The sequence below is a fragment of the Telmatherina bonti genome, assembly GCF_933228915.1.
Source record: "Telmatherina bonti genome assembly, chromosome: 24".
In the NCBI taxonomy this organism is placed as follows: Eukaryota; Metazoa; Chordata; class Actinopteri; order Atheriniformes; family Telmatherinidae; genus Telmatherina; species Telmatherina bonti.
The window spans coordinates 6,800,816-6,812,144 of record NC_136633.1 but is presented as its reverse complement, the minus strand read 5'-3'; positions in this window follow the sequence as shown (position 1 = coordinate 6,812,144).

The window sequence follows — 11,329 nt, the reverse complement described above, 5'->3', positions numbered from 1 at the left end:
AAGATCGGGCGTGTTAAGGTTGGTATGGCCGTAAGCAGCATACATGAACGCAAATTGCCTCTTTGTTGTTGCTCCAAATGCAAGAAGCTGGCGCCGAGATGACACAGATCAAGCAGTGACATCCCACACATGTTTATGACATTTGAAATGGGCTCCAAATATTACACAGAAAGATCAAAGAGTGACATGTCAAAGATCAAAGAGTGACATCTTAAAGGAAATGTCCAAATATCCCACACGCATATGGAAGTGGAAGAGCTTACAGAACCTAGTATTACCAGGCGGTTTTTCGAGATTTTGTGCGTACATCAGGGTCAGAGTTGGCGTGGAGGCAGGAACTTTTTACCGTCAAGTTGTGTTTTTCTAAATCCAAAAAGTTGACTAATTGGTGTAGGCCAGGTTTTTTTGCATTGGACAGTTTGAAAATGAGACCCAAGGCCAGACGCTTCTGAGCCTGCAAGATCAGAAGAGATGGGAAGTGTTCAGGTTGGTATGTCCGTAAGCGGCATATATGACCGCAAATTGCCTCTTTGTTGTTGCTCCAAATGCAATAAGCTGGCGCCAAGATGACACAGATCAAGCAGTGACCTCACACGTTTATGACAACTGAAATGTGCTCCAAATTTTACATAGAAAGATCAAAGAGTGACATGTCAAAGAGTGACATCATGAATGGAAAGTTCACCAAAATGGACCAAACTCATACAGGAAGACAGAGACCCATAGCAGAGTCCCAGTGCCAAGTTTAGGGTCTGTAGAACAAACAGGAACCAGATGGGAGTGAGGTAAGAGAAAAGGTTGATTTCTGTCCACTTCTAATCCCTATACACTGGGGGCCAGGGAAGCCTTGTGGACAGTGGCTATTTCTCAGTCATGGATTGTCCTAGGATGCTGAAACTCACAGGGCAGACTCAGTGGAGCTCTGTGGGGTTGCCCTGTGATCCCAGCAACGTAGGACCTACCCTGACTGAGAAAAAGTCTCTGTCCACAAGGCATCCCCAGGCTCCAATGCTCAGGGATTGGAAGTGGATGGAAATGGACTATTACCCTTCCCCTTCTCCCACCATGTCCCCCTTTGGTCTAGAAGGCTTAAACTTTCAATTTAAAACTATTTAAGGACCCAGGACACATTGGTAAAGTGTGGCAAAGTTTGGAGAAAATTTAATTTTTAGGGGACATCCTCCAAGTCCTATGCCCAGGAACAGTGCACCTTTCCTGGGAAAGTGTGAGGGGTTGGTCCTGGACCCTTCCAGGGGGGTCTGACAACATTTTTACCCGAAAAGTAGGCTTCTTTTTTTTACTATTTCTGATTTTGCCCAAACTTTAGCCATGTCATGCCTGTCCCAAATGAAGCACCCTGTCCCATTTTAGGGCCTGTGGGACAAACAGGGACAAAAGTAAGGGTATGTGTCTAAAAGCGTCCACTAGCAATCCCTTACCATTATGGTCCAGGGACACTTTGTGGACAGTTGCCATTTCTCAGTCATACGTTGTCCAAGCTGGCTGAAACTCACTGGGCAGACTCAGTGGAGCTATAGCAGCTGGCCCTGTGAATCCCAGCAACATATGACTAACTGTGATCCAGAAATAGCCACTGTCCACAAGGCATCCCTGGGTCCCCATTAATAGGGATTGGAACTGGACACCAATGGACAATTACCCATACCATTGTCCCATTTTGTCTCCCTTGGTCCAGGAAGGCTGAAATTCACACAGGACACCAAATTTCGGATGCAGACAGTGTGGACCAAAGTTACAAGGAAATCAGACAAACTTGAAAATTTGGCCAAATGTGGAATTCTTAAGATCTTCCAGGGAATCACAAATGGAATCATGTAAACACTTCAAGTTTGCTGTGACAAAGGCTAATTGCAATTGCAAATTTACATTGGAGCCAACAAGTTAAACCTTGTTGTCATTACTGAACGCATCACTTAGGGTCGGGCTGGGACACCAACGTGGAACATCTTTCAAGTGAAGCAAAGTGGGTATCGAATGGTCGGCTGCAAGCTCCTCATTCTCAGATTATACTTCTTAAGTGCCTGAATGCTGACAGTTGTTGGCCGTATGCCAAAGAAACCTTCGTGTTACTCAAACTAGCCATTCCATTTTCCCTTCCAGTTCCTTTGTTGCATGTGGACAGAAGTGGGGGAAAACAAGGTCCTGAAGATGTCAGAGAATGTACACAAATTGACTGCTAGCATTCAATGCTAGCTTTAAGCTCAAAGACAGCTTTAGCCCCATTTCACATTAGGAGGATTCTTTTTTCTTTTTTTTTAACCTGTCCTGTCCAGCATCTCAGCATACAGAACAGCAATCTGCGTGCCATTATTTGCCAGACAGATTTGCTCTGTCAAATAATCTGAATATTTTTATTATTATGATAATTATTTTATTTTAGGTTTCTTTTTTTTTTTTTTTTCCTTTTATCATTTTGCAATCATCGTCAGTCTTGATATGGCCGAGCAGGACCTGGCAGGGAAAGAGGAAAAAAAGGAGGAAATGAAAGGAGGAAAAAGAGACAGAAAAGAAAGGCGTGTCTAAGCTACTAAAGTTACAGTATTTGCAAAACAATATAAAGTACTGAAAAAATACAACAAGACATAAGTAGGATAGTGACAATATTCAAAAACCGACAAGAAAATGAAAAATAAAAGTAAAAAAAGTAAATGAATTAATAAAATAATAATTACAATACCAACCGTTATTAAACATACCTACAGAGATTCATCAGCAACATTTGGCAGAAAGCAGATGGGAAGATGAGCGCTTTGTGGGCGTGCACTTGTGAGTGTTCAACCTGTGATCATGCAATCAAAGATCAGCTGAGTGCTTGTAGGGGAGCGCGACCACGACCCGAGGTGTAGGGGAGGAAGCCAAGGCCCCCAGGGCCCAGCAAGCCCACCGCGCACAGAGCCCGGGCAGGCAAAGCAGAGAGAGCCTCCGTCCCCCGAGCCCAGAGCAGTGGAAGCCCCCAAGCAGGCGCCACCCGGCGCCACGAGGCAGGGGCACCGGGTAGCACAGGGCGACGGCAAGCTGGCCCGGCGGGCGCCGGGTGCTGAAGCGCGGACCGCACACAGATGGAAGTGTGGAGTCTTTGCCTGGTTTTAACAGTACAATTATGCTGGCAGAATTCATGTTTTGGAGTAAGTACCCATTTTCCTTTATTTGTGTCACCATTTTGAAAAACGTAGGGGCCAGTGTTGTCCAGAGTACTTGATAGAACTCTGCTGGGAAGCCATCCAGTCCTGGGGCTTTTTTACATGGCATATGTTTGAGGGCTTCATGTAGCTCTTCTGCTGTAAGGGGGGAATCTAAGGCTGCAACGTGTTCCTGCTGTAGTCCTGGGAGGTCTATATTATTAAGAAACTGATTTATGTCATTATCTGATGGATCTAATTGGGATGTATACAGATTTTTATAGAAGTCTCTAAAAATGCTACTTATTGTGTCAGGGTCATGTAAGATATTACCTGCTGGATCTTTAACAGATGAAATAGTTGCTCTTTCTTTGTTTGTTCTTAGATGACTGGCTAAAAATTTTCCAGATTTGTAGCTGTGTTCAAACCTCTCCAAGCGTAACCTTTGCACCAGAAACTCTGTTGTTTCATTGATTATTTTGTTTAATTCAAGTTTTGCCTTCCTAATTTGATTCAACGTTTGTTCATTTTTGTAAAGCACTGTAGGCATCCTCTAATGATTTAATTCTTAATTCTAGTGCTGATATTTTTGAGTTATCCTTCTTTTTTTTATATGATGCAAAAGAGATAATTTTTCCTCTCATTACCGCCTTACCTGCTTCCCACAGAACACATGCTGAAACTCCTGGTTTATCATTATTTTCTAGGTAAACAGCCCATTCTTTTGTGAAATAGCTGATAAAGTCAGGGTCTTTAAGCAGTGTTGTATTGAATCTCCAGCTTTTAGCAGGTGGTGTGATTCTCTTTATTTCTTACAGTAAAGGAAACTGGTGCATGATCGCTGACTGTAATGGGGTGGATCTGGGTTTCTGAAATCATACACACCAATGAGCTGCTAACCAGGAAATAATCTAGCCTAGAATATGAGTGGTGAACTGAGGAAAAAAAAGTGTATTCCTTGATATTAGGATGAAAAGACCGCCATATATCGCAAAGACCGAGTTCTTCCATATATTGTTTAACAGTGTTTGTAGACTGCCAGTTTCTATTGTTTTCTGAATTATTCATCCTGTCTACGGGACCCATTACCAAATTAAAATCTCCTCCTATGATAAGTGTGCTGTCTGAGTGTTCTGAGACCGTTTTAAAAAAGGAATGAAAGAAGGAGGAATCATCCACATTTGGCCCATATATGTTAGCTAAACATAACTTCATATTTTGAATAGTTAATGTCACTATAATAAATCTTCCCTCTGGATCTGTGGTTCTGTTGGTTTCTGTGAATGTCACTTTTCTATTTATCAAAATGGCAACCCCTCTCTGTCTGGAGTTATAGCAGGCGGAGTAAACATGAGGAATTGTGATGTAGAGAGAGCGTCCACTGAAGTATTTGTCATATGAATCTCCTGTAAGAACACAATGTCTGCCTGTAGATCATTTAGCCTGTTAAAGATTTTTAGTCTCTTCTCTCTGGTCCCAGCTCCGTGAATATTCCACGTGATAAACCTAAGTACTGTCATGCTTGTGGTGACAGGGTAGGTGTTAGATGCTTCCACTTGATGTGAATAAGTGTGTGCGCAGGTGTAAGTATGTATGCCTTGTGTTGTGTGACTGTATTGAATGTTACTAAATATGTTTGAAATAATAACAGTGAGAGTGTTGGGTTATGTATGTAAGTGTTATCAAATGAACTGTGTAGTTTTGCATCTGTGTTATTTCGTTCTGTGAGGTGGCAGCTAGAAAAGAAAGAAGGAAAAGAGTATGGAAGGAGAGAGAAAAAGATGAGCCAGAAGTTGACCAAAAGAGGAAAGTGGGTGAAAAGGAAAAACAAACCCATTAGGTGATTTGTTTTGTGAAAGAGACTGGCAGTGTTGTTAACTATTGTGAGCAAACATTAAACTCTGATTAAATCCCAGTGAGACTTATTAGCCTTAATATCACCAGTGCAAAGCGTGTAGAGTGTGGATACATATCTGAGGTTAGTAGAGCCAGGGAGTGGTGTTATGGTCACGATGTAGCTGGCCATTGACATAGAGCTTGTCCACCGAGATGACCGCGCGGGCTCCTCCGTCCAGGAATTTCCTCCTGATGGGGAACAAGGTCTTACGACGCTCCAGGATCTCTCTGGGGAACTGATCGCTCATGCTGATATGAGTCCCACGGAGCTGTCTCCCACAGCGCTTCACCTCTTCTTTTTCTTTGTGTAGCACGAATTTAGCAACTATTGGTCCTGGTCTGCCCTACGATGTTTTTCTTCCCATGCGATGAACACAGGGAAAGGAGATGGCTTTTACCTTTTCCTCTGGAAGCTTAAGGTGGGATCGGATGAATTCTTTCATGTTTACCTCTGCATCTTCCTCTGGCTGCTCAGGGAGCCCTGAAATAACTAAGTTATCTCTCATGCTACGGGCCTGGATATCTAAGACTAATTCTTTTATTTTTTATTTTCCTCCGTTAGTCGGCATAGTCCATCCGTGAGAGTCTTAACAGAGTCTCTAAGCGCGTTGTTCTCCGTAGCTAAAGCTTCTACCTGCTGCTGGCTGTATTCTAGACTGTGCTTTAACGACTGGAACTCCCGGTGTAGAAGTTCCAGCAGGGAAAGCCTGGCGTCTAGGCTGGACAACTTCCCGTCGATGGAGATTAGGATATTCGTTGTAACACTACCTGTTGGAGAACCTGGCAAGGTTACTTCGGGGGATTCCGCTGTGGGAACTCTTTTGGAGGTGGAACCGGTTTTGGACGCTGTCGCCGCGGTGTTGCTGGTTTTCCCCATTACAATCCACTGGAAGCATTCTTTGATTACCTCTATCGGACTGGTGAGATCTTCTTCATTGTTATCCAGAGTGACCGGGTTGGTGTGATTGGAGTTTTTAACTGTTTTAAATTATTCGTTTAATTTCTTACTTTTATCCTGGTAATAAAGGTTTTTTTTACTTCAGTAGCGTGCCATGTTGATCCTGCCAAATCTCGCCGAGTCTTGCGTTAGCGCATTCTCTCTCACCTTAGCGCCTTCTCTCTTAGGGTCGGCTGGGACACCAACGTGGAACATCTACTATACCACCAATGCCTGCAAAGAAAGCTGCTGAGGGCGACATAGGCCTGCACTTAATGTCGTCTTATAAAGAGTCCTGAAAATCCAAAACCACATTGCTGCAATGGTGCTTTTTACTATGTGCAGCAATATGTGTACTCACATGGAAATTGCACAACCCAGCCCATAAGGACCAAGCCCACAGCAAACAGTGACGGCAGACCCAGCGATCATCAAGCGGGATGCAGGGAACACCCTGGAAAGACCAATAACCCCCAGCTGCAGGCTGGAAAATGGGGCGGGGCTGGATACTGGGCGGGGTTGGATGTCAAATGGGCGTCGTTGGCTGTCAAATGGGCATGGTTAGATGGCTGATGGGTGTGGTTATAGGTTTAGGGTTAGGGAGAAAGGGTTAAGATTTAAAACGTTGATGGCTGCCAGTCCATCACAGAGCGTCTGTCGATAATCTGTTGGCCGAAATTCTCCACCGACATTTTATTGCAGAAAGAGCCTTTGGGATGCTACTCCCTGATGGTCTAGTTTCTAGCATTTTGCACTTTCACTGCCAAATTAGCAAGGGCAGACTTGGATGTCAAATGGGCATGGTTGAATGTCAAATGGGCACAGTTAAATGCGCGATGGGTGTGCTTTTAGAGTTAGAGAGAAAGGGTTAGGGTTTAAAATGTTGAGTGCTGCAAGAGCCTTTGGGATGCTACTCCCTGATGGTCTAGTGGCTAGGATTTGGCACTTTCACCACCAAATTAGCAAGGGCAGACTTGGATGTCACATTGGCGTGGTTGGATGTCAAATGGGCACAGTTAAATGCGTGATGGGTGTGCTTTTAGCATTAGGGGTACGGAGAAAGGGTTAGGGTTTAAAATGCTGATTGGTGCCAGAGCCTTTGGGAAGCTACTCCCTGATGGTCTAGTGGCTAGGATTTGGCACTTTCACCACCAAATTAGCAAGGGCAGACTTGGATGTCAAATGGGCACAGTTTAATGGGTGATGGGTGTGCTTTTAGGGTTGGGGAGAAAGGGTTAGTGTTTAAAATGTTGATTGCTGCAAGAGCCTTTGGGATGGTACTCCCTGATGGTCTCGTTGCTAGGATTTGGCACTTTCACCACCAAATTAGCAAGGGCAGACTTGGATGTCAAATGGGCACAGTTGAATGCCTCGTGGGTGTGCTTTTAGGGTTGGGGTTAGGGAGAAAGGGATATGGTTTAAAATGTTGATTGCTGCAAGAGCCTTTGGGATGGTACTCCCTGATCGTCTCGTTGCTAGGATTTGGCACTTTCACCACCAAATTAGTAAGGGCAGACTTGGATGTCAAATGGGCATGGCTGGATGTCAAATGGGCACAGTTAAATGCCTCATGGGTGTGCTTTTAGGGTTGGGGTTAGGGAGAAAGGGATAGGGTTTAAAATGTTGATTGCTGCAAGAGCTTTTGGGATGCTACTCCCTGGTGGTCTAGTGGCTAGGATTTGGCACTTTCACTGCCAAATAAGCAAGGGCAGACTAGCATGTCAAATGGGTGTGGTTGGATGTCAAATGGGCACAGTTAAATGGGTGATGGGTGTGCTTTTAGCGTTAGGGTTAAGGACAAAGGGTTAGGGTTTAAAATGTTGATTGCTGCAAGAGCTTTCGGCAAGCTACTCCCTGATGGTCTAGTTTCTAGGATTTGGCACTTTCACCACCAAATTAGCAAGGGCAGACTTGGATGTCATATTGGTGTGGTTGGATGTCAAATGGGCACAGTTAAATGCGTGATGGGTGTGCTTTTAGGGTACGGGTTAGGGAGAAAGGGTTAGGGTTTAAAATCCTGATTGTTGCCAGAGCTTTTGGGAAGCTACTCCCTGATGGTCTAGTGGCTAGGATTTGGCATTTTCACCGCCACGGCCTGGGTTCAATTCCCAGTCAGAGAAGTTTGTCTTGTCTTCCTTTTACACTTGGGCAATTTTATTCCTGCATTCCCTGAAAAGAGCACATTTATCCACCATGTTCAGGCCATCTTTGTTTGGCTTGGCCTTTCTTCTTCCAGAGAGAATTAACCTGACATCATTCACATGCTAGCATCTGTGGCATATAGCCAATCCAAAGCACTGTGTATATTAACATCTGGCCAATTGGAGCTTTAACCCCATGACTAAAACCCCCTCGCTAAGAGCTGAAAACGACTCCCTGGTGGTCTAGTGGTTAGGATTCGGCGTTCTTCCTGCAGTGGCCTGGGTTCCATTCCCGGTCAGGGAATCTGATGGCTGCAGCAACTGTTGAGCATACATGACCAGGTTTCCTTTTGCTGCTTTCCAGCACCATGACAAATGTGGAATTCTTAAGATCTTCCAGGGAATCACAAATGGAATCATGTAAACACTTCAAGATTGCTTTGACAAAGGCTAATTGCAAATGCAAATTTACATTGGAGCCAACAAGTTAAACCTTGTTGTCATTTCTGAACGCATCACTTAGTGTCGGGCTGGGACACCAACGTGGAACATCTTTCAAGTGAAGCAAAGAGGGTATCGAATGGTCGGCCGCACGCTCCTCATTCTCAGATTTTCCTTCTTAAGTGCCTGAATGCTGACACGTGTTGGCCGTATGCCAAAGAAACGTTAGTGTTACTCAAACTAGCCATTCCATTTTCCCTTCGTTGCATGTGGACAGAAGCGGGGGCAAACAATGTCCTGAAGATGTCAGAGAATATACACAAATTGACTGCGAGCATTAAGCTCAAAGACAGCTTTAGCCCCATTTCACATTAGGAGGATTCTAAATACACGCTGCATTGGCCGGGAATCGAACCCCGGTCAACTGCTTGGGAAGCAGCTATGCTCTCCACTAGACCACCAATGCCTGCAAAGACAGCTGCTGAGAGAGACATAGGCCTGCACTTAATGTCGTCTTGTGCAGAGTCGTGAAAATCCAAAACCACATTGCTGCAATGGTGCTTTTTACTATGTGCAGCAAAGTGTGTACTCACATGGAAATTGCACAACCCAGCCCTTAAGGACCAAGCCCACAGCAAACAGTGACAGCAGACCCAGCGATCATCAAGCGAGATGCAGGGAACACCCTGGAAAGACCAATTACCCCCAGCTGCAGGCTGGAAAATGGGGCGGGGCTGGATATTGGGCGGGGTTGGATGTCAAATGGGCGTGGTTAGATGGCTGATGGGTGTGGTTATAGGTTTAGGGTTAGGGAGAAAGGGTTAAGGTTTAAAACGTTGATGGCTGCCAGTCCATCACAGAGCATCTGTCGATAATCTGTTGGCCGAAATTCTCCACCGACATTTTATTGCTGAAAGAGCCTTTGGGATGCTACTCCCTGATGGTCTAGTGGCTAGGATTTGGCACTTTCACCACCAAATTAGCAAGGGCAGACTTGGATGTCACATTGGCGTGGTTGGATGTCAAATGGACACAGTTAAATGCGTGATGGGTGTGCTTTTAACATTAGGGTTACGAGAAAGGGTTAGGGTTTAAAATGTTGATTGCTGCAAGAGCCTTTGGGATGCTACTCCCTGATGGTCTAGTTGCTAGGATTTGGCACTTTCACCACCAAATTAGCAAGGGCAGACTTGGATGTCAAATGGGCACAGTTTAATGGGTGATGGGTGTGCTTTTAAGGTTGGGGAGAAAGGGTTAGTGTTTAAAATGTTGATTGCCGCAAGAGCCTTTGGGATGGTACTCCCTGATGGTCTCGTTGCTAGGATTTGGCACTTTCACCACCAAATTAGCAAGGGCAGACTAGATTGTCAAATGGTGTGGTTGGATGTCAAATGGGCACAGTTAAATGTCTCATGGGTGTGCTTTTAGGGTTGGGGAGAAAGGGTTAGGGCTTAAAATGTTGATTGCTGCCAGAGCCCTTGGGAAGCTACGCCCTGATGGTCTAGTTGCAAGGATTTGGCACTTTCACAGCCAAATTAGCAAGGGCAGACTAGCATGTCAAATGGGCGTGGTTGGATGTCAAATGGGCACAGTTAAATGTCTCATGGGTGTGCTTTTAGGGTTGGGGAGAAAGGGTTAGGGCTTAAAATGTTGATTGCTGCCAGAGCCTTTGGGAAGCTACGTCCTGATGGTCTAGTTGCAAGGATTTGGCACTTTCACAGCCAAATTAGCAAGGGCAGACTTGGATGTCAAATGGGCGCGGTTGGATGTCAAATGGGCACAGTTAAATGGGTGATGGGTGTGCTTTTAGGGTTGGGGAGAAAGGGTTAGGGTTTAAAATGTTGATTGCTGCAAGAGCCTTTGGGATGCTACTCCCTGATGGTCTAGTTGCCAGGATTTGGCACTCTCAACACCAAATTGGCAAGGGCAGACTTGGATGTCACATTGACGTGGTTGGATGTCAAATGGGCACAGTTAAATGGGTGATGGGTGTGCTTTTAGGGTTGGGGAGAAAGGGTTAGGGTTTAAAATGTTGATTGCTGCAAGAGCCTTTGGGATGCTACTCCCTGATGGTCTAGTTTCTAGGATTTGGCACTTTCAACACCAAATTGGCAAGGGCAGACTTGGATGTCAAATGGGCGCGGTTGGATGTCAAATGGGCACAGTTAAATGGGTGATGGGTGTGCTTTTAGGGTTGGGGAGAAAGGGTTAGGGTTTTGATATGTTCATTTCTGCAAGAGACTTTGGGATGCTACTCCCTGATGGTCTAGTGGCTAGGATTTGGCACTTTCACTGCCAAATTAGCAATGGCAGACTTGGATGTCACCTTGGCGTGGTTGGATGTCAAATGGGCACAGTTAAATAGGTGATGGGTGTGCTTTGAGGGTTGGGGAGAAAGGGTTAGGGTTTTGAAATGTTGATTGCTGCAAGAGACTTTGGGATGCAACTCCCTGATGATTTAGTGGCTAGGATTTGGCACTTTCACTACCAAATTAGCAAGGGCAGACCAGCATGTCAAATGGGCAAGGTTGGATGTCAAATGGGCACAGTTAAATGCGCGATGGGTGTGCTTTTATGGTTAGAGAGAAAGGGTTAGGGTTTAAAATGTTGAGTGCTGCAAGAGCCTTTGGGATGGTACTCCCTGGTGGTCTAGTTTCTAGGATTTTGCACTTTCACTGCCAAATTAGCCAGGGCAGACTTGGATGTCAAATGGGCGTGGTTGGATGTCAAATGGGCACATTTGAATGGGTTATGGCTTGGTTTTAGGGCAAAGG